This window comes from Oreochromis aureus, linkage group 3 (genome assembly GCF_013358895.1).
Source record: "Oreochromis aureus strain Israel breed Guangdong linkage group 3, ZZ_aureus, whole genome shotgun sequence".
NCBI lineage: Eukaryota > Metazoa > Chordata > Actinopteri > Cichliformes > Cichlidae > Oreochromis > Oreochromis aureus.
This window is the reverse complement of record NC_052944.1, coordinates 115,987,181-116,014,444: the sequence shown is the minus strand read 5'-3', so window position 1 is coordinate 116,014,444 and position 27,264 is coordinate 115,987,181. Positions and strand designations below refer to the sequence as shown.

The 27,264-nt window shown below is 41.9% G+C and overlaps 1 pseudogene; it reads left to right on the top strand.

The window, feature by feature from the left end:
• Positions 1-10,601: 10,601 nt before the first annotated feature.
• The window catches only part of LOC120435103, an 89,447-nt pseudogene continuing 72,784 nt past the window's right edge, over positions 10,602-27,264 (top strand).

Genomic DNA, 27,264 nt, shown 5'->3' with positions numbered 1-27,264 from the left:
GAATTGTGTTTTCCAATCTCTGTTTACGCAGTTTATAGGCTAAGACTTTAGAGGATTTGCTTCCTATCTCATAATATTTCTGCTTTAAAAAAATAATTTTCTTTTGAGTTTCCTGCGTATAAATTTCATCGATTTCGACCTGTATTTTTTTAATTTCTTTTTTTATCTCAGAATTACCTTTGTATCCATCTTCCCGTTGTAGTTGTTTTAACTTTGCCTGAAGGTTGACTAATTTTTGCAGCTTTATCTTTTTCAGATGGGAGGTCATTGAAATTATTTTTCCTCTCATTACTGCCTTTAGGGTGTCCCATAATATGATTTGAGACACTTCCCCGGTATCATTTAATTCAAGAAAATCCTTTATTTCTTCTCTTAACTTTTGTTTTAGTATGGGATCGTTTAATATAGTTGAATTCAGTTTCCACAACACCTTCCTTGCTTTCTTCTCTAAACTCAAAGACAATGAAATGGGGTTTTAATTGTACATCCCTTTACTCTGGTACAATCATTACTGAACATAAAGAAATAGTCTATTCTAGAATAAGTCCTATGGGGACAGGAATAGTGGGTATAGTCCCTGCTTTTAGGATGTAAGTCTCTCCAAACATCAATTATCCCCAATTCCTCCATCAATTGATTAAATTTTTTGTAAGAGCATTTGAGCTAATAGATGCTCCAAACACATCTAGTTTAGGGTTCAATCTAATATTGAAATCACCTCCACAGATTACCAGACCTTGGTACCAGACAAAATAAACTTTTAACATATTTTTAGGCGAGAATGTGGGTGTGTAAACTTGAAATATCTGCTCGGTTTATCAAGACATCACATATTGCAAAAGTGTGCTTGACGTTTTCGGAGACGTCTGTTACCCACCAGCTCGATAGCTAGCCGATAGCTCGAGGGTCACTGAAGCCGCCGAGAACTGCACAACTCCCGGCACATCATTTTCAGATCACCGCCGACTTTCACTACTTGGGTTAAACATAATATATAAGTCACTTAGACAACCTAAAAATGTTATTGTTTGCCTTTTTTCAGTGTTTTATTTGTTCCTGAGTAAATCGCTTTGGCTGAGATTAAAGTTATTAGATTAGATTAGATAAAATAAAACTTTATTAATCCCCCGGGTGGGTTCCTCCTTGGTTTTTACACCACTGAATAAACGTCAAACAGAAAACTGATTAAACAGAAGTATGAGACGGTCGATAATTTACGCCAGTGTCCTGTTATATTTTAAATAGCAAGGAGCAGACGGCCGAGTTTATTAAACTCCACCGAGACAGCGGTGACGTTAATCAGAAGGCTAGACCGTCCAATTTCACAGCCGTTTACTTCCGGCCTACTCGACCTTCTGAGGACCCGGCCCACGTGGACCGCGAAGACCGGGTCCTCAGGAGGTCGGGTATGAATTTGGACGATGCAGCCCATGAATTTGGACACAGCTACAGTGTTTCCTGGGTGAGAGAGCGCCTTTTTGTTGTTGTTGTTGTGCTAAGCTAATAGGCAGAGTGTTACAGGCATAGCCCTAAAGAATGTAGCCTCATGGTCAGTGTAGTCCGTGCTGCAGGGAGAATGGACTGCCATACCCGTTATGTGTCTATGAGGGCGAGGAGGGAGAAAAAAGAGAGTGGAAAAGTACCTGTTGTCATTCAGCAGAAACGGGAGCTGGAAGCATGTAAATATAATAATAACCACTGCAGCCAAGAAGAGTGCCTGAGGAGCCCAGTTGTAAGTACGCTATTAAGACTCGACTGTACACCATGTTCATGTTTTCCTCCGAAACAATAAGTTCCGTTGGAGCAGCCTTTCAACGCCTCTCTCTGTCTCTCGCAAGCAAAGTTGACCCAGATAACAAAGTAAAGCTAGTTTTCGGCTACGAGCCCGACACGGAACCTGACGTATTAGTCAGAGGTCCCTTTACTATGGTTAGGAGCCGTGGACCTCCAGTAATAGTAATAAATCACACAGCAATAGTACATTCATGTAGTTGTAAAAAGCATGATAATATATTAAGTAATCCAAAGTATTCAGAATACGTTACTCTCATTGAGTAATGTAACGGAATATGTTACAAAATACATTTTGGGGCATGTATTCTGTAATCTGTAGTGGAACACATTTTAAAAGTAACCTTCCCAACACTGCCTGTAATAAAAAAAAAAACACCCATCTCGCCCCTGCGGGCGGTTTATCCTTCAAGCTCGGGTCCTCTACCAGAGGCCTGGGAGCTTGAGGGTCCTGCGCAGTATCTTAGCTGTTCCCAGGACTGCGCTCTTCTGGACAGAGATCTCCGATGTTGTTCGCGGGATCTGCTGGAGCCACTCGCCTAGCTTGGGAGTCACCGCACCTAGTGCTCCGATTACCATGGGGACCACCGTTACCTTCACCCTCCACATCCTCTCGAGCTCTTCTCTGAGCCCTTGGTATTTCTTCAGCTTCTCGTGTTCCTTCTTCCTGATGTTGCTGTCATTCGGAACTGCTACATCGATCACTACGGCCGTCTTCTTCTGTTTGTCTACCACCACTATGTCCGGTTGGTTAGCCACCACCATTTTGTCCATCTGTATCTGGAAGTCCCACAGGATCTTAGCTCGGTCATTCTCCATCACCCTTGGGGGCGTCTCCCATTTTGACCTCGGGACTTCCAGGCCATATTCGGCACAGATGTTTCTGTATACTATGCCGGCCACTTGGTTATGGCGTTCCATGTATGCCTTGCCAGCTAGCATCTTGCACCCTGCTGTTATGTGCTGGACTGTCTCTGGGGCATCTTTACACAGCCTGCACCTGGGGTCTTGCCTGGTGTAATAGACCCCAGCCTCTATGCATCTATGTACTCAGAGTTTGTTCTTGTGCTGCCATGATTAGTGCCTCTGTGCTGTCTTTCAGTCCAGCTTTGTCCAGCCACTGGTAGGATTTCTGGATATCAGCCACCTCCTCTATCTGCCGGTGGTACATACCGTGCAGGGGCCTGTCCTTCCATGATGGTTCCTCGTCTCCCTCCTCTTTCTTGGGTTTCTGCTGCCTGAGGTATCCACTGAGCACTCGGTCAGTTGGGGCCATCTTCCCAATGTATTCTTGGATGTTCGTTGTCTCATCCTGGACTGTGGTGCTGACACTCACCAGTCCCCGGCCCCCTTCCTTCCGCTTAGCGTACAGCCTCAGGGTGCTGGACTTGGGGTGAAACCCTCCATGCATGGTCAGGAGCTTTCTTGTCTTTATGTCAGTGGCTTCTATCTCCTCCTTTGGCCAGCCTATTACCCCAGCAGGGTACCTGATCACGGGCAGGGCGTAGGTGTTGATGGCCCGGATCTTGTTCTTACCGTTCAGCTGACTCCTCAGGACTTGCCTGACCCTCTGCAGGTACTTGGTGGTTGCAGCTTTCCTAGCGGCCTCTTCATGGTTCCCATTCGCCTCACGGGATCCCGGGTACTTGTAACTGTCCTCTATGTCTGCAATGTTGCCTTCTGGTAGTTCAATCCCCTCAGTTCTGACTACCTTCCCTCTCTTTGTTACCATCCAACTACACTTCTCCAGTCCGAACGACATTCCAATGTCATTGCTGTATAGCCTGGTAGTGTGGATCAGTGAATCGATGTCTCGTTCACTCTTGGCATACAGCTTGATGTCATCCATGTACAGGAGGTGGCTGACAACTGCTCCGTTCCGTAGTCGGTATCCGTAGCCAGTCTTGTTAATGATCTCACTGAGGGGGTTCTAAACTATCTAGTTTACATGACAGGTCAGAGGTCAGCGAGTGTAACTCAGTTACTTCTGTTAATGTGAACTCACTGAGTGTTTGTGGCTTACCTCTCAGACTGACTGAAGTCCACAAGAAGATGATGATGGAGAAAGAGGAGGACAGAGCAGAGTCTGCAGGATCCAGCTGTCCATCTCTGAGGAGTGACCGGTCCAAAGGTCACCCTCCACTCTTCAGTGCTGAACCTGGACCAACGAGGTCTGCGATGACTCCTTTACATGTTTGTATTTTCCTGGATAAATATGACCTGAAACATCCTCAGATTTGTAAAAAGATTCATTAAAAAGAAAACAATGAAAGAGAAAAGATCAAAATGTTAGACTTCGTCATTTGCTGTTTGAGGACAGTGATGCTCATATCTGTGGGGAAAGTGTGACCTGAGTGGGTTCATGTTTGTCTTTAAAGAACAGAGCTGATCTGATTCTCTTTGTGTCTGATCTGTTAAACAGTCTGAGAGGTCACAAAGAGACCCAGCAGCTAAAGCCTGGATCATACTGGCTGCTGTTACTCCATCAGGACAACACTGAACCTCAGTGGTGTGGATGTAGTGGATAAATCCCACCATACTGATGCTCAGATTTAATCACAGGGAACAAAGCCAGACGTTACCTTCAGATTGTGACCTTTGGAGTGGAGGATGCAGATTTCAATAGAGAATAAATGTTGTTGTTTTTCAGCTGTGAAAAAAGAATCTAATTTTCTGAACTTAAGAATTTATGATGCTGTTAAAAACATGGTGACTACAACACAACATTTCCACTGTATTCATAGAATGAATGTAAAACTTTCAGACATTCATTAAATATGCAAAATGTCTACAGAAACATCAGAGGGTCAGATGTGAAGCACTCAGTGATTTTGATAAAATGACTCATCAGTTATTGATCTGTACTACACTGATCTACCACGTTAGTAAAGCTGGTGTTCTGGTGGTGGAGAGACCTCGGATCATGTTCTGGTTTTGGAGCAGTGATCTGCTGATGGTTCAGATTAATGAAGTAAATGGTAAATGGTAAATGGCCTGTATTTGTATTGCGCTTTACTAGTCCCTAAGGACCCCAAAGTGCTTTACACATCCAGTCATCCACCCATTCACACACACATTCATACACTGGTGATGGCAAGCTACATTGTAGCCACAGCCACCCTGGGGTGCACTGACAGAGGCACCCCAGTCTCAAAGTTTCTTGTGAGCTTCTTCAAAATCATCCCTGACATCACCACTGAAAGGACGTCCATGAAAACAGACTGAAGATTAGTGATATGTTCACAATCTGAGAGTTTAAAACTTGACAAACTTGATTCAGATGAAGTTATTTTAGCAAAAACTACTGGATCTTTCTCCTGTGCTTAAACTAATCCTTCATGGTTCCTTCACAGAGTGGACCAGGAGAGCTCAGAGGGTCCCAGTGGTCAGTCTGCCCAGCAGCATCAAACACACCTGGACTCCATATTTATGGTCTGTACATGTACAACAACTACCTTTACATCTATTCTGTTCACAGTCATCTCCTTGCTGCTCTTTGTAGGCCAGTGGATTGTCAGTGCGTCCAACATGGATCTGATGTTTGGCTCCATGATTTAAGTCTGATTGGCTCATTCATAAATCAGAATCAGAATCGTGTTTATTGGCCAAGTACATGTGCAGACACATAGAAGGAATTTGGTTCCAGTAGATGGTGGCTCTCAAGCACAGCAATGTAAATCTCTCTCTCACACAGTGACACTCTCACACACGCACACGCGCACACGCGCACACACACACACACACACACACACACACACACACACACGTGTCTATTATACATTACACATGCATACACATACATACACAAAGCTGTGTAAACCAACTATAAATAACTAATCTAAACTTATATACATAAAATACAGAAATGAAATTAGGTGGAATGAATTCTTCAGAATGTACATAAGGTGCAGTTGCAGTCTGGCAGTGGGGAGCAGTGTGACAGTTCAACTGTTTAGAAGGGAGATGGCGAGGGGAAAGAAACTGTTCTTGTGTCGGGTGGTCCTGGTCTGCAGGCTTCTGTACCTTCTGCCAGAGGGCAGCAGGTCAAAAAGTCTAGGGTGTGAGGGGTCTGTGATGATTTTCCCTTCCCGTTTCCTGGTTCTTGAGAGGTACAGATCCTGGATGGAGGGCAGGGTGGCGCCGATGATCCTTTCTGCTGCCCTTACAGTCCGCTGCAGTCTGCTCCTGTTCTGTTTAGTGGCTTCAACATACCAGACTGTGATGGAGGAGCACAGGACAGACTCAATGACCGCAGTGTAGAACTGGATTAGCAGCTCCTGTGGAAGACTGTACTTCCCCAGTTGTCTCAGGAAGTACATCCTCTGCTGGGTCTTTTTGAGGATGGAGTTGATGTTGGTCTCCCACTTCAAGTCCTGGGAGATGGTGGTACCCAGGAACTTGAAGATCTTCACAGTCGACACAGGGCTGTCTGACATGATGAGGGGGGGCAGAGTTGAGGGATGTCTCCTGAAGTCCACTGTCATCTCTACAGTTTTAAGAGTGTTCAGCTCCAGATTGTGCTGACTGCACCAGAGTACCAGCCGCTCAACTTCCTGCCGGTATGCAGACTCATCACCATCCTGAATGAGGCCAATGACGGTGGTGTCATCTGCAAACTTTAGGAGTTTAACAGCCGAGTTCTTGGAGGTGCAGTCATTAGTGTAGAGGGAGAACAGTAGTGGTGAGAGGACACATCCTTGAGGGGCACCAATACCGAGGGACCGAGTTTCAGAGGTGATCTCCCCCAGCCTCACTTGTTGCTTTCTGTCTGTCAGGAAGCTGGTGATCCACTGACAGGTAGCTGGTGACACGCTGAGCTGGGAGAGTTTGGAAGAGAGAAGTTCAGGCACGATGGTGTTAAAAGCTGAGCTAAAGTCCACAAACAGGACCCTGGCATAAGTTCCCGGGCGGTCGAGGTGTTGCAGGATGTAATGCAGCCCCATGTTCACTGCATCATCCACCGACCTGTTTGCCTGGTAGGCAAACTGCAGAGGGTCCAGCTGGTGGCCTGTAATGTCCTTCAGATGGGCTAACACCAGTCGTTCGAAGGATTTCATGACCACAGACGTCAAGGCGACAGGTCTGTAGTCATTCAGTCCTGTGATGGTGGGTTTCTTGGAAATAAGGATGATGGTGGAGCGTTTGAAGCAGGAGGGAACTTCACACAGCTCCAGGGATCTGTTGAAGATGCGAGTAAAGATGGGAGACAGCTGTTCAGCACAGGTTTTGAGGCAGGAGGGTGACACACCGTCTGGTCCGGGGGCTTTCCTGGGCTTCTGTTTCTGAAATAGTCGGCTCACATCCTCAGTGTGTATTCTGAGTTTCAGAGAGGAGGAAAGGGGGGTGAGAGGTGTGATGGAGGTCGTTGAGTCTGGAATGGCGAGGGTGGTGGTGGTCGTTGAGTCTGGATTGGGGAGGTGGTGGTGGTCGTTGGGTCTGGATTAGGGAAGGTGGGGTGGTCGTTGAGACTGGATAGGGAGGTGAGGGTGAAGGGGAGAGGTGGAAGGTGTGTTGGGGTCAGTGTCTGAAGCAATGTCTCTGGGGAGGGGAGGGTGAGGCGTGGGATTCTGTCCGTCTCAAACCTGCAGTAGAATGTGTTTAACTCGTTGGCCAGGTCTTTGTTTGCTTCAACAGTGGGTCGGGGGGGGCGTCTGTAGCTGGTGATTTCCTGCAGGCCCTCCACACTGGCGCAGGGTCGTTGGCTGAGAACCGTTCTTCCAGCTTCTGGGAGTAGATCCTTTTAGCTGCTTTGATCTCCTTGGTCAGTGTGTTCCTGGCCTGCTTGTCCAGGGCCCTGTCACCACTTCTGTAGGCGTCCTCCTTGGCCTTACGAAGATGTTGGAGTTTAGGAGTGAACCATGGTTTATTGTTGTTGTATGTGCAAAAGGTCTTTGTTGGCACACACACGTCTTCACAAAAACTGATGTATGATGTCACAGTGTCCGTGAGCTCATCCAGGTTATCAGATGCAGCTTCAAAAACAGTCCATTCAGTGCAGTGAAAACAGTCCTGCAGTTCCTGCTTTGCTGCGTTAGTCCACTTCTTCACAGTTCTGACTACAGGCTTGGCACATTTGAGTTTTTGCCTATAAACTGGAATAAGATGGACCAGGCAGTGATCAGAATGTCCCAAAGCTGCCCAGGGCACAGAGCGATAGGCATCTTTTAAAGTGGTGTAACAGTGATCCAGTGTGATGTTGTCCCTGGTGGGGCAGTCTATATGCTGTCTGTATTTAGGAAGTTCGTGGTTGAGGCTTGCTCTGTTAAAATCCCCAAGGATAATTGTAAAGGAATCCAGGAATTTCCTTTCCAGGGTGGTAATCTGGTCAGCCAGCTCGCACAGTGCGTTGTTCGCGTTGGCCTGAGGAGGGATGTAAACTCCGACCAGCATGAAGGAAGAAAACTCCCGCGGTGAATAAAATGGTTTACAATTGATGAAAAAACTTTCCAAGTGTGGGCTGCAGTGTTTCTGTAACACTGTGACATCAGTACACCAACCTTCATTAACCCTTTAAGACCTACCATAGAACCAAGTTCGCCAGAGCTTATAATATATTTTTACATGTTGTAGTGCCATTTTTGGGAGCATTTCAAGTTGATATACATCAATACTTTTACAAACACCAGTATAGGCTCATAAGGCCTCTGTCAGTGCGCCCCAGGGCAGCTGTGGCTACAATGTAGCTGAATGTAGTGTAAAGCGCTTTGGGGTCCTGAGGGACTGAGTAAAGCGCTATACAAATGCAGGCCATTTACCATTTTACCATTTAAGGCCCTGATGGTAAAAAACTACATTTCGGCAAAATGACGTCACTTCCGGTTTCGGGCAGGTCATGGCAGACATGCAATAGTTCGCGCTGATGGACGTAGGAAGTGTTACAAACAGCTGATCGGATCGACAAAGCGTGTTTCTGGAATATTATGTTTTTGTTGCTGCAAGTGCTTTTTATGCAGTTTTTGCAAAGCTATATGTGGAAGGAAACCATGACCTAGGGCAAGCTGATGGCATAAGATGTAAGTACAACTCCTCCAGTTTCATATGCAAAAAAAATTATTGCGCTAGCTTACGTGGTTGCAGTGCTACCGGGATTTAAAAATAGTTACGCAAAATGGAGTGTGCCCGCTCCAACCGGCTTTAAAGGGTTAATGTAGAAGCAGACTCCACCACCTTTTGTTTTCCCTGAGAGATCCGTTTCACGGTCCGAAGTTGGAAGCCCGGCAGATTTAAGACATCATCTGGGACTCACTCACTGAGCCAGGTTTCAGTGAAACAAAGGGCAGCTGAGCATGCAAAGTCCTTGTTAGTCCGGTTTAAGAGCAGTAATTCATCGACTTTGTTTGGAAGAGAGCGGAGATTCGCGAGGTGAATGGAGGGGAGTGCCGTGCGGAATCCTCGCCGATGTAGTTTCAACAGCGCACCAGCGCGAGTCCCCCGACTACGTCTCCTCCAGGAGCCACAGAGAGCTGCTGTGCCTCCAACTAAAATCTCCAAAAAACTTTCTGGGTTTGTGAAAAATGGATAAGAACTATAGTGAGACGACTGACTGATGTTTAGCAGTTGATCTTTGGAGAAAGGGATGTGGTCTGAGTGACCAAAAGCGCAGAAAATAAACAGAAACAAGAAAAGTGCGAGAGAGCGCAGTACCGAGGCTGCCATCCGCGGCGCCATCTTGAAATCATTAACCATAGTTTCTAACACCACTAACTAAAGTATTCTGTTCCAGCTGCTGGAGGACAACATCATCACTTTTGTGAAGAACGAGCTGAAGAAGATCCAGAAGATTCTGAGTCCAGATTACCCAGAATGTTTAGAGAGTCAGAGGGAGGATGATGAGCAGAGGAGAAACAGCAGAGAGGCATTTGTGAAGATCACAGTGGACTTCCTGAGGAGAATGAAGCAGGAGGAGCTGGCTGACCGTCTGCAGAGCAGTAAGAGGATTTATATAAAGATTTAAGATGTTGGTAATAAGTGGAAAAATTACTAATCTGTGAAGAAATGTATCAACATGTATTCAAAAAACTTTTTTGTATGGTGTTTATAAAAAATAAAATGATATTCTTCCTTTATTGAGAACTTCCAGCTGCAGTTTGTCATCGTAACCTTAAATCCACACTGAAGAAGAAGTTCCAGTGTGTGTTTGAGGGGATCGCTAAAGCAGGAAACCCAACCCTTCTGAATCAGATCTACACAGAGCTCTACATCACAGAGGGAGGGACGGCAGAGGTCAGTGATGAACATGAGGTCAGACAGATTGAAACAGCATTCAGGAAACCAGACAGACCAGAAACAACAATCAGACAAGAAGACATCTTTAAAGCCTCACCTGGAAGAGATGAACCAATCAGAACAGTGCTGACAAAGGGAGTGGCTGGCATTGGGAAAACAGTCTTAACACAGAAATACACCCTGGACTGGGCTGAAGACAAAGGCAACCAGGACATCCAGTTCATATTTCCATTCACTTTCAGAGAGCTGAATGTGCTGAAAGAGGAAAAGTTCAGCTTGGTGGGACTTGTTCATCACTTCTTTACTGAAACCAAAGAAGCAGGAATCTGCAGCTTTGAAGACTTCCAGGTTGTGTTCATCTTTGATGGTCTGGATGAGTGTCGACTTCCTCTGGACTTCCACAAAACTACAATCCTAACTGACCCTAGAAAGTCCACCTCAGTGGATGTGCTGCTGATAAACCTCATCAGGAGGAAACTGCTTCCCTCTGCTCACCTCTGGATAACCACACGACCTGCAGCAGCCAATCAGATCCCTCCTGACTGTGTTGGCATGGTGACAGAGGTCACAGGGTACACTGATCTACAGAAGGAGGAGTACTTCAGGAAGAGATTCAGAGATGAGGAGCAGGCCAGCAGGATCATCTCCCACATCAAGACATCACGAAGCCTCCACATCATGTGCCACATCCCAGTCTTCTGCTGGATGACTGCTACAGTTCTGGAGGATGTGCTGGAAACCAGAGAGGGAGGACAGCTGCCCAAGACCCTGACTGAGATGTACATCCACTTCCTGGTGGTTCAAGCCAAAGTGAAGAAGGTCAAGTATGATGGAGGAGCTGAGACAGATCCACACTGGAGTCCCAAGAGCAGGAAGATGATTGAGTCTCTGGGAAAACTGGCTTTTGATCAGCTGCAGAAAGGAAACCTGATCTTCTATGAATCAGACCTGACAGAGTGTGGCATCGATATCAGAGCAGCCTCAGTGTACTCAGGAGTGTTCACACAGATCTTTAAAGAGGAGAGAGGACTGTACCAGCACAAGGTGTTCTGCTTCATCCATCTGAGTGTTCAGGAGTTTCTGGCTGCTCTTCATGTCCATCTGACCTTCATCAACTCTGGACTCAATCTGTTGGAAGAACAACAAACAACATCCATGTTGTTTAAACCATCTTTCCACCAGAGTGCTGTGAACAAGGCCTTACTGAGTCCAAATGGACACCTGGACTTGTTCCTTCACTTCCTCCTGGGTCTTTCACTGCAGACCAATCAGACTCTCCTACGAGGTCTGCTGACACAGACAGGAAGTAGCTCACAGACCAATCAGGAAATAGTCCAGTACATCAAGAAGAAGCTCAGTGAGAATCTGTCTGCAGAGAAAAGTATCAGTCTGCTCCACTGTTTGAATGAACTGAATGATCGTTCTCTAGTGGAGGAGATCCAACAATACAGGACTTCAGGAAGTCTCTCCACAGGTAAACTGTCTCCTGCTCAGTGCTCAGCTCTGACCTTCAAGTTATTGTCATCAGAAGAAGATCTGGATGTGTTTGACTTTAAGAAATACTCTGCTTCAGAGGAGGCTCTTCTGAGAATGCTGCCAGTGGTCAAAGCCTCCAAAAAAGCTCTGTAAGTAAACATGAACTCATTGCTTAAAATGATCGCTTAAAATCTTATAATCAATAAAAATCTTAAAACCATGGAAATCAATCAGAAATGCTGAGTTCAAAGAACAGTTAAAAAAAGATAAAAATAGTGAATGAAATGATCATCAGTCACTCAGTAAATATTTTTTCTGTCCAGCAGAACGTGTCAGTATTTCTGACACACTTTTTATCTGTAACTTTCATCAATGGACAATCCATACCCAGCCAATAAGAACATGAGCTCTGATCCTTCAGCCCCTCTGACAGGTTCATTATCCTCAGCTTTTTCACTTGTCTCCAACTTCAGCAGTTTGTTTTTTGTCTCACTTTCATTGCCAGTGTTGGGACTAACGCGTTATTAAGTAACGCGTTACAGTAACTACGTTATTATTGTGGTAACGAGCACGGTAACTAGTTATTATGCCAAAACCAGGAACGCGTTACTCGTTACTGGGATTTAGATAGGCTCGTTACTCGTTACTTCGTGTGGTGGATATCGCGGAGCTTCCACAGATTCAATAACATTAGCAAGTGGTGGAAGCCAGCAGGTGGATGAAGGAAAAGGGAGGCAAGAGGAGAGACCCGAAGCGGCCGCCGGTCCGCGTGTCAGGTGAACTGAACTTCAGGTAAGAAGTTATGACCTGCAGTCTATCGGAGTCAGATATAAACCAAGTTTAGGTGGAGTTTATTTTCGGTATGCTGACATTTTCGTACTGCGTGCTAGCTAGCATGGCGGAGTTTCTATACAGCTGGGTGGGTGCTATGTTACTGATGTTGAACTTTATTTTGTTCATACGGTTAATTATTAGAGTTGCCAACCGTCCCCTAAAAACAGAGTCGTCTCGTATTCAGAGAAAATATTACGCGTTTCGTACTGAGGTGAAAAGGAACACAGTTTGTCCCGGACTTCAGCTACAATGAAAAAGACACAAAGCTGAAGCTGCACAGCTGCCTCTTCTTCTCTCATTCTCTCCCCTCCTGTTTCTACTTCAATCACGAAACTGATCAATGATCAGCTGATCGGCTTTTCTCTCTTGTTTATTTATCGCCCACTTTGCGCCAGAAAGAGGAAACCAGCGGATGTCGCGTTAAACAACAGCAGCACGTTTAAGCTTGATCAGCTGTTGTTAGAATTTATTTAATATTAATTTCTAGTATCAGCTGATGTTTGCTGGAGCCACAGCTGTAAAGCTGCTGGTCATGATATCGGTTTGGTTATCTGGTGAAAGGGAAACATGAAGATGAAACCAGGAGATGTCCTTACTGAATCATCAGAGCTGAACAGGTGATGCAGAAACAGGTTTACCTGTTAGGTGACATGAATGAGTTGAAGGGAAGTTATGAGCTGTTTCTGAGAGACAAATAACACCAGCATCCTTTTCTACGTAGCTGACAGCTGGTAACTGTGCAGGGGCGGGTCTAGCAAAGTTTTGCCAGGGGGCCAGGTAGGGCATTAACAAGGAAAGGGGGGCACAAGGAAATACTTTTTTTTATTATTCTCATTTAAAATGTCTCGCTTTTAAAAAAATAATTATCTGAGTCTTACAACAAACAATTGATAGATTGATACATATATACCATCAGAACAGTGTACATCACTGTCACAACAGTGTTTGTTTTCATTCAAAGGCTTTATGATTTTTCCTATAATGGCGGGCCGGTCTCTAGTCAAAATGCCCGGGACGATTTTTTTGTCCCAGTCCAGCTCTGTATGCAGCTCATCTGCAGTCTGGTGTTACCTACATCTTCCTATTCAGAAGGCAGAATTTCCAAGTTCTGAGTACAATCAAAAGCACCACGACTGCAGTTTTTGTGTTGGATGTAAAAAGCAGGCTAGAATCATGGCGGCGGTCAACGACGGTCCAGGCGTGGGATTTCTTTCGTGGAAATGTGCACATTATTTTTTCCTTTCTATTGGTAGGTGGCACAATGCACTTGTGGCAAGTAAGCAAACTAGAAGACTGGCAATCTGGCTGGGTATCCAGTTACGGAAGCAACACATTAACAAGAGAATTCTGAGTAAAACCAAAGTTACTTTCCCTAGTAACTAGTTACTTTGAAAGTAACGAGTAACTTGAAGTAACTGAGTTACTTTTTTAGAGAAGTAACTAGTAATGTAACTAAGTTACTAATTTAAAGTAACTTACCCAACACTGTTCATTGCACACTCTTACTTTTTTATTATAAATCTCTGCTGTGGCTGTCCTGTTTTCATCCAGTATGGAGGGAAAAACTTGAGCTTCATAACTGAAATTGCCACTCAGGTCCTTTTCAGTAACCATATCTAAGTGTAAGGCTGCCATAACCACGGTTCCCACAGAATTACAGTGGGTTCTCTCTGGGTCCTCTACAGTTTCCTCCCACTGTCCAAAGACATGCAGTTAGGTTACCTGGTGATCTAAACTTCATGCAGTTTTGAGTGACAGTGGTTGTCTGTCCCTCTGTGGGCTAAGTGGAAGAGACGAGATGGATCTGCTTTGCCTTTGATATTTCCTGACAGCAAACATTCTCTATGAAGTCTGCATTTCAGCTCATCTCCTTTACACACACCTTTAACAGGAACAGTTTTATACAGCTAGTGTTTAAAATCCAGTGTTACTCACAGTACACAGGTAATGAGCATAATAATTACTGACTTACTAACATTTTCTAAAATAATTGTTTTAGTTAATATTGTATGATAGTGTACACAGAATTATTAGCTCAGCAGGTAGAGTGGTCGCACCATGATCGTAAGGTCGGGGGTCGAATCCACCGCATAGCTACCCTGTGGTACCCCTGAGCAAGGTACCGTCAAGGTACCAATCGTGGGCACTGGATTGGTAGCACCCACAGTCTCATAGGTTTAAAGTAAAATAAAATTTTAAAAAAAAAGGTTCAACATATAAACAAATATAATTTGATCACATATATTGTTTTCTTGTTTTTTGTTTGTTTTTTCCTTTCTCTCTTAGACTGAGTAACTGTAACGTCTCAGAGGAAGGCTGTAAAAAATTGTTGTCAGTGGTCAGCTCCCAGTCCTGTAGTCTGAGAGAGCTAGACCTGAGTACCAACAACCTTAATGATTCAGCAATAAAGCTTCTGTCTGCTGCAGTTGAGAGTCCACACGCCAAACTGAATATTCTGAGGTCAGATCAATTTGTATTCTTTTTTTTTGTTTGTTTATATGTTTTTTGTTTTTATCAACTGAGAAAATAAATTGAACAATTTCGCCAGTAATGGCAAACCTTATGCATTTGTTTTTTTTTGTAGTATTTTAAATAATTTCTAAGTTAAAGTGAAGTTTTACAAACCTGCTCAGCAGAAACAATAAGGATTCTTTAAAATACAGGATTAGTTATTGCAACTTGATTACACATTAATAACAGTCTTCGTTCATGTTTTTTTTTTCAGAGTCAACATCTGTGAACTCTCAGAGGAAAACTGTAAAACTCTCTCCTCAGTTCTCAACTCTCAGTCCTGTAGTCTGACAAAGCTGGACCTGACTATCAAAAGCCTGCAGGATTCAGGAGTGAAGCTTCTGTCTGCTGGACTACAAATTTTAAACTGTAAACTGAATACTCTGAGGTCAGATCAAATTACATTTTGTATTTTTAAAATGAGCCAATTAAAAATTTCATCCAAGTTCATTGGTATGATGTTGTATCGTAGTAGGATAATGTTTTCTTTAAAAATAGGAAGACTAAATTTAATATTGTGAAATATATTAACCTTTCCATGTGTATTTGTTTTAGAGATTGTCATTTATTTTTCAGACTGAGTGGCTATAACCTCTTAGAGAGAAGCTGTGAAGCTCTGTCCTCAGTCCTCAGCGCCCAGTCCTCCAGTCTGAGAGAGCTGGACCTGAGTAACTCTGACCTGCAGGATTCAGGAGTGAAGCTTCTGTCTGCTGGACTAAAGAGTTCACAGTGTGCACTGGAAACTCTCAGGTCAGGATTCAAACTTTTCCACAGATGATCATTTAAAATGTGAATTATATTATTGCATAAACAGGTAACCTTTATACAGCTTTCAGGTGAACTTTTATTTGCATTTGAGTGCATTATTAGACTCTGAATTACTAAGTTGTTATAGTCATGTTTGTTTAATCAAAAAATACTTCATGTATTGGCTAATTTAAAGATTTAGGGCTCCTTTGTGCCCATAATATATAAATTAGATTTCTTTAGGAAAAAAAGTAGGAGGTTATTGGTGATTAGTGATTGGTTCGTTGTTTGTTTTTCATTCACAGTACTTACTTTTAAAGCCTGATTTCTCAAAATGAGATGTTTATTTTTTCTTCTACCACACTTGCATCCACCAAATCTACTTGCTTGATTTCTGTCTGTTTGTATTCTGAAGGTTTTAAGAGAGCTCTTAGCTAATTCAAACATTACAGTTTTATTTAAAGAATATTAGACTCCTAACATAAAAAATATAATCACTTCACTTCTTCTTGAGAGAAAGAAAGGGATGACTGGGTGAGGTCCAGTGACTCATCCTAGCAGAGAGAGCGTCACATTGGGCATTAAAGGATCACAGTTGTAATGGCCATAGTTTGATAAAACAGGCAGTCTTACCAAGTAGATAATACAGGGTTCTGGAGCCGATGTGGGGAGGGACTCGCCCGGTACTAACTACCTCATCCAGATGTCCTCCCTACTAACCCTCATAAGAAATAACCGCAGTAGCCTTATAGGTCAAATCAGTTTCACCTGTTAAAGGCAGCTCCACTATTGATGGTGTCACTTGTTATTTCTGGGATAAGTTTAGTAGCCTGGACAGCTGCTCAAAGGAAAGGTTATTTTTATTACTTTTGTCATAAAATGCAAGAGCTGTTTGCACAAAGAATAATACTCCGACTTTTAGGTTTTATCGTTTTACACAAGGTTTAAAGTGAATGTACACAATTGAATTGCAGAAATTGTTACTGAGCAAATACTGATTTAGTTTTTATCTTTGGTGAGGAGAGGTTGGAGGTAGAGCAGGGCGATATGACCAAAAATATTTATCAACGATATAACTGACGATATAATTAACACGAAACAAAATACTTTACAACTCCACAACTTTATTAGTGCAAAAAAAAAAAAAAAGAATTGATGTATTTTCACTTAAAAAGCAGCTGTTTTATGTGCATTAAAGTTATATAAAAATTTAACAGTGCAAATGCAAATTCTTTGCCGACAGTTTAACCAAAAGGCATTTCCAGTGGAAATTGGCTGACATATCCTCAGCATAACCATGTATAATATCCACAAAACTTAAAAAGAGGTTATACACACATAATACGGTAATATTATGTTGAAACACAGTATGTATCACTCCGTGAGGCTCCTGCCTCACGATAGCCGTAATGCTTCGACAAAACCATCAAGTTCGTAGCTTAGCAAAGTCGTACTAAAACATTTGACAGATTTTTGTGTACCACATAAAGTCGTTTCGAGGTCAGTAAACACAACCAGAATTCATACATAAGGCACACGGGATTATAAGGGGCACTGTCGATTTTCAGAAAAATCAAAGGATTGATTTTAAGTGTGCCATATTTTCCAAAAACACGGTAATAACGACGGCCCGCTAGCATGCTCTACCAAAATAGTGCTTTGTTGTGTATCTGATGGACGGAAGCTAAACCAGTTCCACACCACTGCAGTTGCAGCATTTTCACAAACCAGTTCTGGTTCATCCGTTTCATTCAACAGTCCGCTTTACGCTCTTCTCATTCTCTGCCATGCTTTTTCCGCCATGTGCGTATGAAAACATTGGCACTGCGCATGTGCGCTTTTACCCATATTCTATCGCCATATTCATTTTCTTATCGTTGCCCAACATTACACGGTATTACCATGAACGGTATGATATGGCCCAGCCCTAGTTGGAGGAAGGATGAGCACAGTCGGGCCTAAAGATGCTCTTATCCTACAGGTCTGTGTTGATGATAATCACGCAACAGGAGAGCAGCTGGGCATCCAGTGGAAGTGTGAAGTGTGAAATCAATATCCTGAATTGGCAGTTAGAGTGCTTCCTCGCTATAACACGGTTCACTCTTCGCGGCCTCGCTGTTTCATTTTACATGCTATTTTTCTTTTAACAGCACATTGTGTTCTACTTCCTGATATGCTGTAGACAATTGTCAATCAATCTCATGCCGTGTCTCCTGTACAGTACACCCTCCAACTTCTTGAGCTCAAAACATGTTTTACATTTTAGATTCTTCCAAATATCCCCCTTTGCTTTGATTACTGCTTTGCACACTTTTGGCATTCTCTCTCTGAGCTTCATGAGGTCGTCTCCTGAAATGGTTTTCCAAAAGTCTTGGAGGAGTTCCCAGAGATGCTGAGCACTTGATGGCCCCTTTGCCTTCACTCTGTGGTCCATCCCATCCCAAACAGTGATGGGAATAACAGCGTTACTAACGGCGTTACTTTTTTCAGTAACGAGTAATCTAACTAATTTCTATTTCTATCGCTACAACAGTATTACCGTTTCTAACAAGAAAATGTGGTGCGGTCGCGTTAACAAACAGACGGTTGAAGCTGTCTTCAGCTTACTGCATTTTATATCAGTTCCACGGAACTAGCTGTAAGTAATCTGGGCGCTACGCTTTCTGGTCTTCCCGACTAACCCTGATAAGAAGCAACCTTGAGTAGCCGTAAAGGTCAAATCCTGTCACTTGTTATTTCTGGGATGAGTTTAGCAGCCTGAACAGCTGCTCAACGGAAAGGTTATTATTATTATTATCATCATTATTATTATTATTAAGGCCAGGGTAAACTGGAAGAGCTGTTTGCATAAAGAATAATACTCAGACTTTTAGGTTTTATTATTTCACACAAGGTTTAAAAGTGAATGTCCACAATTTAATTTCACTTTAACTGCAGGAAATGCTATTGAGCTAAAACTGATTTAGTAGTTATCTTTGGTGAGGAAAGGTTGTAGGTAGGATGAGCACAGTCAGGCCTAAAGATGCTCTTATCCCCATAATCTGTGTAGCTTTCACCCACATCCTGTTTTCCTCTTTGATTAGCACCCAAAAAACTAAAGAAAGGCTAAAAGGACGTTCAGTCAATCAAATCCCTCCTAGGAACAGAAAGTCTAGAGAGGAAATAGAGTAGAGAAAGAATAACCAGTTTAAATGTCTAAGTTTTAAACTGGTGACCCTCTAAAGAGGCTTTTATTGACTCGTTCTGTTTTCTTTACAGCTTTTTTCATCATTTAAACTGTTTAATATCAGATTTAGAAATAACTTTTGGATAGTTTTTCTACATTTCCACTAAAATGTGACACAAATAATGACTTTGACTTTACTTTGGACTAATATAACGACTCAGCCTGGTATTGACCCAGGTTCTTTTGTTCCTGAGACCGGACAGAGAAGCTGCAAACTCATAGTGATCAAAGTATTTATAATTGTTTTATTCAATCATTACTTTCCGGAAAGGAGTTCTGAAGCATTACAGGCCGGATGTGTATAATAGTCTGCTCCCTCATTCCCTACAAAACTGTCACTTTATCTATTTTAATTCTACATGTCTGCTACCTAGCTGCAAAAGCATCTGCACTAGTTCCTCATGTCTAGTTTTTACAATCCAAAGGTCATTTCCTGTTGTTCTCTTTTAGCAGCGCAAACGGAGGTGATGCTCTCTGGAACTCTCCACAAAGCTTCCTGTTTTGCACAGTTTCAGTGTTGCTAAGCAATAACCTATTATAACTGAAAAGTGGCCTTAAATATACTGGCCTGCATAAGACAAAATAATCAGAAAATAAGCACTAGGAAAAGGTGCATTTTTCCTAACACTGGCTGTGTTGGACTTGGTGTGGAAGCAGCTCCCAGTTTGAGTTCAGGAGACAGACACTCTCTCTACTTTGAAGATCAGCTTCAAACTTTCCTTTTCGATACAGCTTATAGTACGAGCTGGATCAGGTGACCCTGAACCATCCCTTAGTTATGCTGCTATAGGCTCAGACTGTTGGTGGACTTCCCATGATGCTCTGCTTTCTTCTCCACGCCCCTCTTTTCACTCCTGATGCTTTTATATGTCACTACTGCATGTCCTTAACTTTTGTCTTCTCTCTCCTTAGTTTGTGTTTTGTTCTTGTCTCTCTGAGCTCATCTCTTCTCTTTCCCCTCACCCTGCAACCAGTCATGGTAGATGCTCCTCCTGGAGCCTGTTTTCACTGGGAGGATCTTTGTGTCAAAGGGAGTTCTTCCTTCCCACCATCACAAAGTGCTGCTCACAGTGGATTGTCTGATGGTTGAGTCTTTCTCTCTAATATTGGAGGCTTTTACCTTACACTGTTAAATAGCTTGAGATGACTGTTGTAATCTGTTGGAAATTGTCACTTATAAATAAAGTTACATTAAACGGATGTAAATGGATAGATATTATTGTATGTGACAAAGAGAAAATGATTGTGGACAGATGGATTGTTGTTTTGTGTGTCTGCAGTCTGGCAGGCTGTCTGATCACAGAGGAAGGCTGTACTTCTCTGACCTCAGCTCTGAGCTCCAACCCCTCCCATCTGAGAGAGCTGGACCTGAGCTACAATCATCCAGGAGACTCAGGAATGAAGCTGCTGTCGGCTGGACTGAAGGATCCAGGCTGGAGACTGGACACGCTCAGGTATGGAGAGAATGTCTGATAGAGGAGGAAGAGCTGGAAACATTTCCTGTGTCCTTCACTCACTTCCTGTTTGTTTCCTGCAGATGAGACATGAACAATCACACATGCAGGAATATTTTCAGGGACAGACAACCTAGTCTAGCTGAATAGTACATGGATATTTATGTAGGGGTCTCCAAGGAGTCTGTTTGCAGGAACATTAATGATAACTGATAAGTCATGTTGAGAGTAGACATACAGTTAGGTCCATAAATATTTTGACAGAGACAACAAAGAGGCAGACAGGAGCAGCTAACATTTGGAAATGGAATCTTAAATACTGGAAACTCTGATAAGCTAATGCTGCTAATGGGCTGTGTTAAAATCAATATTTACTCCTCATTCTGTTCTTTGAGAACAATAACAGAAAAATATGTACTTGAGAACAAATTTATTGTTGATTCAGTTGTGAATGTAGAGTTTGTCAGAATACATTGTGGTCACACAAATCCCGAGCAGAGCAAAGTGGCCTACTTAGCATTAGCTGCTCACATTGTAAAAAACAAGGGAAAACAATATTAGCATTAGCTGCTAATGGTAACCTACTTAGCATAAACTCTTCACATCGTTGTAAAAGAGTATTAGCATTAGCAATTGTTTAAAAGCAAGGCAAACCAATGTTAGCATTAGGGGATAATTCTAATTCACATCAAATTAGCATTAGCTGCTAACGGCAGCCTACTGAGCATTAGCTGCTCACATCGTATAATGTAAAGAAAAAGAGTGAACTGAGGTCGAACTGACGCACGCACGCACGCACGCACTGCTTCTCGAGCTAGTTTTGAACTCATTTTTTCATAGTTTTCGGTGCTTTTGATTGCGCTTGATTTCGGACCAGAACCAGTGAGTACCACATGAGTACAAACCTCGGTGAACACTGCTTAATTTAAATCATTGCTCCTGGAATATTTTAGATGAAGGACGCTAGTGTCAAACTAGCTAGCGAGTTGTCACGGCAACGCTACAAGAGCGTCTCTCAGCATGGGCCCGAAAAAAGTTCTGTCAGCCGAGGAAGGTGACGGTATTAAGAGGTTGCTGGAGTTTATGACAGAGGAGATTTCTGCTGTCAAACTGCAGCAGAAAGCCATCCTGGACCTGGTCGAGGAAGTTAAGGCTCTCCGCATCCAGAACGCCGAGAAGGATCGGCGGCTGGCGTACCTGGAGAACAGAGTGGCGGATTTGGAGCAGTACACCCGGATCAACGATGTCATCATCACGGGGCTTCGCATCAAACCCCGGTCATACGCCCGGGCGGTCGCCGCTGACAATGTAGGAGGGCCAGGAGAGGAAGATGTCAACTCCACGGAGCTTCAAGTGGTTACCTTTCTACGGTCCAAAGGTGTGGAACTGGATTATGACAGCATTGAGGCTTGTCACCCTCTACCCCGAAAAAATGAAAGTGACAAACCAGCCATCATTGTGAGATTTGCTAACAGAAAACACAAAACAGCACTGTTAAAATAAAGAAAGAAACTGAAAGGATCCGATGTCTTCATGAATGAACATCTGATAAAAAGAAATGCGGACATTGCCAGGAAAGCACGTTACTTGAAGAAATGGGGAAAAATTCAAAATACATGGACCACCAACTGTAAAGTATTCATTAAACTCAGTGGAACACCAGAACAAGCCAAAGTGTTAGTCATCAGAAATATGGAGGAGCTGGACAAATACTGAGGTTCAACTTACACTGGAGGTATGAATACACATGTGATGTGACACACAACACAACACATGGCACAGTCTAAAAGAACTTCATCTGCATCCGCAACAATATCAATATAACTCATTGGAATTCTTTTATGATAATCTGGAACTGAGAACATTTCGATACACAGACCATAATGTTCTAGACTTAGAAAAGGATATAGACCCGGGAAATAATTTCTTCTACAACATCAGCAATAAGTGCTGCTACTTCACTGATGAACAGTTTAAACACACCATCAACACGGAAAATAAATTATCAATAATCCATTTTAATAGCAGAAGTCTGTATGCCAACTTCAACAATATAAAGGAATATCTAAATGAGATGACAAATCCATTTGGAATTATTGCCATTTCTGAAACATGGATCAATGCGGAGAAAGGACTGGACTTTGGACTGAAAGGGTGTGAATTTTGTAAATAGAAGGAACAAAAGTGGAGGGGGAGTAGCTGTGTATGTGGATAAAAACCTAAATTACAAAGTGGTGGAAAGTATGACAACTGCGATTGATAATTTATTAGAATGTATAACAATTGAAATTTATAAGGAAAAAGAGAAAAATGTAATAATTAGCTGTATATATAGAACACCTGGCACTAGGATTCAAGTATTTAATGACTTCATAGAAGAAATATTCTCTAAAACAAATCAAAAAGTTATGTTTATCTGTGGTGTTTTTAATATTGACCTGTTGAATCCGAAAAAGCATAAAATGACCGACAAATTCCTAAACACTATGTACAGTTTGAGTTTACATTATAAAATAACCAGGCCTAGCAAAATTACACCACATTGTGACACCTTACTTGACAGTATTTTCACTAACAATATGGAAAACAACATTGTGAGCCGATTATTAATTAATGACACCTACCTACCATTTTTTGCAGTTTATGACACTAATTATAGGAGAAATCAGCATGAAGAACAACTGAGATACAGACGTGTAAGGACAGAAGAAACTATGAATGCACTTAAGAACGATCTATTAAATCAGGACTGGGACAATGTGTACAAAGAAACTGATATTGATATTGCATATGGCATATTTTTAAGAATATTCATGGAATTGTACGATAAAAACTGTCCAACAATAAAATACAACAGAAAGCACAAATATTCAGACAGACCATGGATCACTAAGGGTTTACAAAATGCATGTAAAAAGAAAAATACACTCTATAGCAGGGGTGTCAAACTCAATTGCACAGGGGGCCAAAACTCATGGCACACTTTAGGTCGCGGGCCAAACAAGATAAAAATTTATTGAACACACTAAAACAATGTTTCTTAAACATAAATATGAAAAAAACAGACAGCAATATTATTCCAGAATAAATAAATTAAAAAAAAATAAACTTTAACTTTAAATATTTTGCTCTTCATAAAAATATATCCTGTCAAAATTATGCAAGTTAGAAATATGAACATGCTGCCAAAAACCCCAGAAAAAATAAATGAAAGCATACACAAGGTTGGAGCCACATGTAGACGGAGCTGGGGCATTGCTTCAGGAATGGAACTAATAAACTGTGCGGGCCATTCAGTGTCATACTTTGCCTTGAGTGTATCATTACACTGCAGCTCCATCTGAATCTGCACAGGTGCAGTTCAGCAAAGTCCGCTGACTTGGTTCAACATTACTTGGCAACAGGGAAAGTGAGGCAGGTTGCACTGGTGCATTTGTGACAGCTTCACTTGAAATGCCTTCACCGCATCATACATGCCATGTCCATGAACTGACAGATTTCCTTGCTGAGCTCAAAAACTCGATTGAGAACTTTTCCCCAACTCAGCCAACGGACCTCTGTATGATAAGGAAAGTCGGCAAACTCTGAATCTATTTCCCACATAAAAGACTGAAATTGACGGTGATTTAAACTTTTAGCTCAGATAAAATTTACGGTTTGGGTTACGGTGATCATTACATGCTCCATTTTTAGGACTTTACCACACAGCCTTTCCTGGTGTATGATGCAGTGATATGCTGTTAACTCACCGGTTCTCCTCCTGCATCTTTACTCGCATCCTGCTGACTAGTCCGCTTTTTTCACTGCACAACACCGGCGCTCCATCCAACAAGTTTGTCCCAGGGCAGTTTCATGCCGGTTACACTTTGACATACGTTTTAAAAAATGTCTTTTCCTGTCGTTGTCCCGTGCATCGATTTAATGTCCAATATTTCCTCTCCACGGATGAAGATGGCCAGCTGTGCAATGTCCATCATGTCTGTACTTTCATCCACAGCAAGAGAGTATGCAATAAAGTTTTTGCTTCTTTCACACAACTGTGTTCTTAAATCAGTGGCCATCTCACAAACCCGATCAGCAATCCTATTTCTCCTCAGGCTCACATTTGCCAAAATCTGCGTTTTGTCTGGACACAAGACGTCGCACACCTTCATCATGCAGCTCTTCAGAGTGGTACCGGGCTGATTTGGCTGTCTCCTCTGCTACAATTAAACTTGCTTTCACAACAGCTTCACTTTGTGATTTTGCTCTGGTGAAAAAAGTCTGCTGAAATGTCAGATTCTTCTTTAGCTCTTCTACTTTCTGTAGTTTCTGCTCTGCATTTAGGTCTTCCAGCTCATCCTGACGTTTTGTCTCGTAGTGCCGTCTTAAATTAAATTCCTTAATTGCAGCCACATTAGTTCCACTAATAAGACACACAGGTTTACCAGCAATGTCTGTAAACATATATTCAGTCACCCACCGGTGCTGAAAGGCTCTGCTTTCAGAATCAACTTTTCTCTCCACCATTGTGAGCGGCTAGCTTCGCAATAACAGAAGTTTGACTTGATTGATGCGGGAATGTTCCCAGTTAGCCTAGCGTTCAGCAAGAAGCCTGCAGCGCTGCATTATGGGATCTGTAGTTTGTATGCATAACAATAATAGTACATCTATATAAAATGATCTCGTGGGCCGGATATAAACGTACGCCGGGCCGGATGTGGCCCGCGGGCCTTGACTTTGACACATGTGCTCTATAGGGAATTCCTAAAACAAAGAACAAAAGATGCTGAAAATAAATATAAAAAATACAAAAATAAGTTGACCAATATTATGCATGTATGTAGAAAGGAGTATTATAGTAAAACATTGAACAACAATAAACATAATATGAAGGTAATATGGGATGTTTTAAACGTTAATATTAAAAATAACTCTGGACAACAAAGTTATCCTCAATATTTTATTGACAATGGCAATATTATGGAAAACACTACTGATGTGGTCAACAGCTTTAATCATTATTTTGTAAATATTGGACCAAATCTGGCAGAACAAATTCCTGAGTCACTGCCATCAGTAGACTGTAGTGAATGCCTGATTGATAGGAACCCTAACTCAATGTTCCTCACAGCAGTGGAGGAAAAAGAAATAATTGACACTGTACACATGTGTAAATATAAAACACCTACTGATTGTAATGATATTGACATGAAAATCATCAAGAAGGTCATTGAAGGAATTGTAGGACCTCTAACATATATTTGCAACATATCATTTCAGACTGGAAAAGTTCCAAACAAAATGAAAATAACTAAAGTTGTGCCGCTGTATAAAACTGGGGATAGACACCACTTCACAAATTACAGGCCTGTTTCTTTACTACCACAATTCTCCAAAATCCTAGAAAACCTGTTTAATAAACGATTAGACAAATTCTTAGATAAATATAAATTACTCTCTGACAGTCAATATGGATTCAGATCAAAAAGATCAACATCTCTGGCATTAATCGAATCAATTGAGGAGATTACGAATGCTATAGATCAGAAACAGTATGCAGCTGGACTATTTCTGGATCTAAAGAAAGCATTTGACACAATCAATCATGACATATTAATTAATAAACTGGAACGGTATGGGATCAGGGGTTGTACTGCACTGCGTGAAAAATTATTTAAGGGACAGGAAACAATTTGTGAAGCTGGGTGTCCATTCCTCATCATGCTTGGACATTGCTTGTGGTGTTCCACAAGGCTCTGTACTGGGTCCAAAATTATTTATTATTTATATAAATGATATTTGTAAGGCATCTGATATATTAAAATTAGTATTGTTTGCAGACGACACAAATATTTTTTGTTCTGGGGGAATCTAAAGGAACTGCTGGATACAGTTACTTCAGAAAAATCTCGCTAAATCTAAGTAAAACTAAAATAATCTTATTTGGGAATTCCTTAGAAATACACAAGTGCAGATTCATATAGATGGTGTGGAAATTGAAAGAGTGCTTGAACATAAGTTTCTTGGTGTGATTATAGATGATAAATTAAACTGGAAGTCTCATATAAATCATATACATAACAAAATTTCAAGAAGTGTTTCAATCTTGAGTAAAGTAAAACACATTCTGGACCACAAATCACTCCACATTCTCTATTGTTACCTGATTGCACCGTATTTGCATTACTGTGCAGAGGTTTGGGGCAATACTTACAAATGTTTGCTATCATCAATCTTTATATTACAAATAAGGGCCATGAGGATAATCCATAAAACTGGTTACAGAGATCATACAAATCCACTATTCTTAAAATCAAAATTCTAAAATTCACAGGTATATAAATCTGTAGGTTGTGTATCCCTTGAGGATCATAACTGGGGTTATTGAAAATGTGTATATGTGTGTGTGTGTATATACAGGAGTGCAGAATTATTAGGCAAGTTGTATTTTTGAGGAATAATTTTATTATTGAACAACAACCATGTTCTCAATGAACCCAAAAACTCATTAATATCAAAGCTGAATGTTTTTGGAAGTAGTTTTAGTTTTAGCTATTTTAGGGGATATCTGTGTGTGCAGGTGACTATTACTGTGCATAATTATTAGGCAACTTAACAAAAACAAATATATACCCATTTCAATTATTTATTTTACCAGTGAAACCAATATAACATCTCCACATTCACAAATATACATTTCTGACATTCAAAACAAAACAAAAACGAATCAGCGACCAATATAGCCACCTTTCTTTGCAAGGACACTCAAAAGCCTGCCATCCATGGATTCTGTCAGTGTTTTGATCTGTTCACCATCAACATTGCGTGCAGCAGCAACCACAGCCTCCCAGACACTGTTCAGAGAGGTGTACTGTTTTCCCTCCTTGTAAATCTCACATTTGATGATGGACCACAGGTTCTCAATGGGGTTCAGATCAGGTGAACAAGGAGGCCATGTCATTAGTTTTTCTTCTTTTATACCCTTTCTTGCCAGCCACGCTGTGGAGTACTTGGACG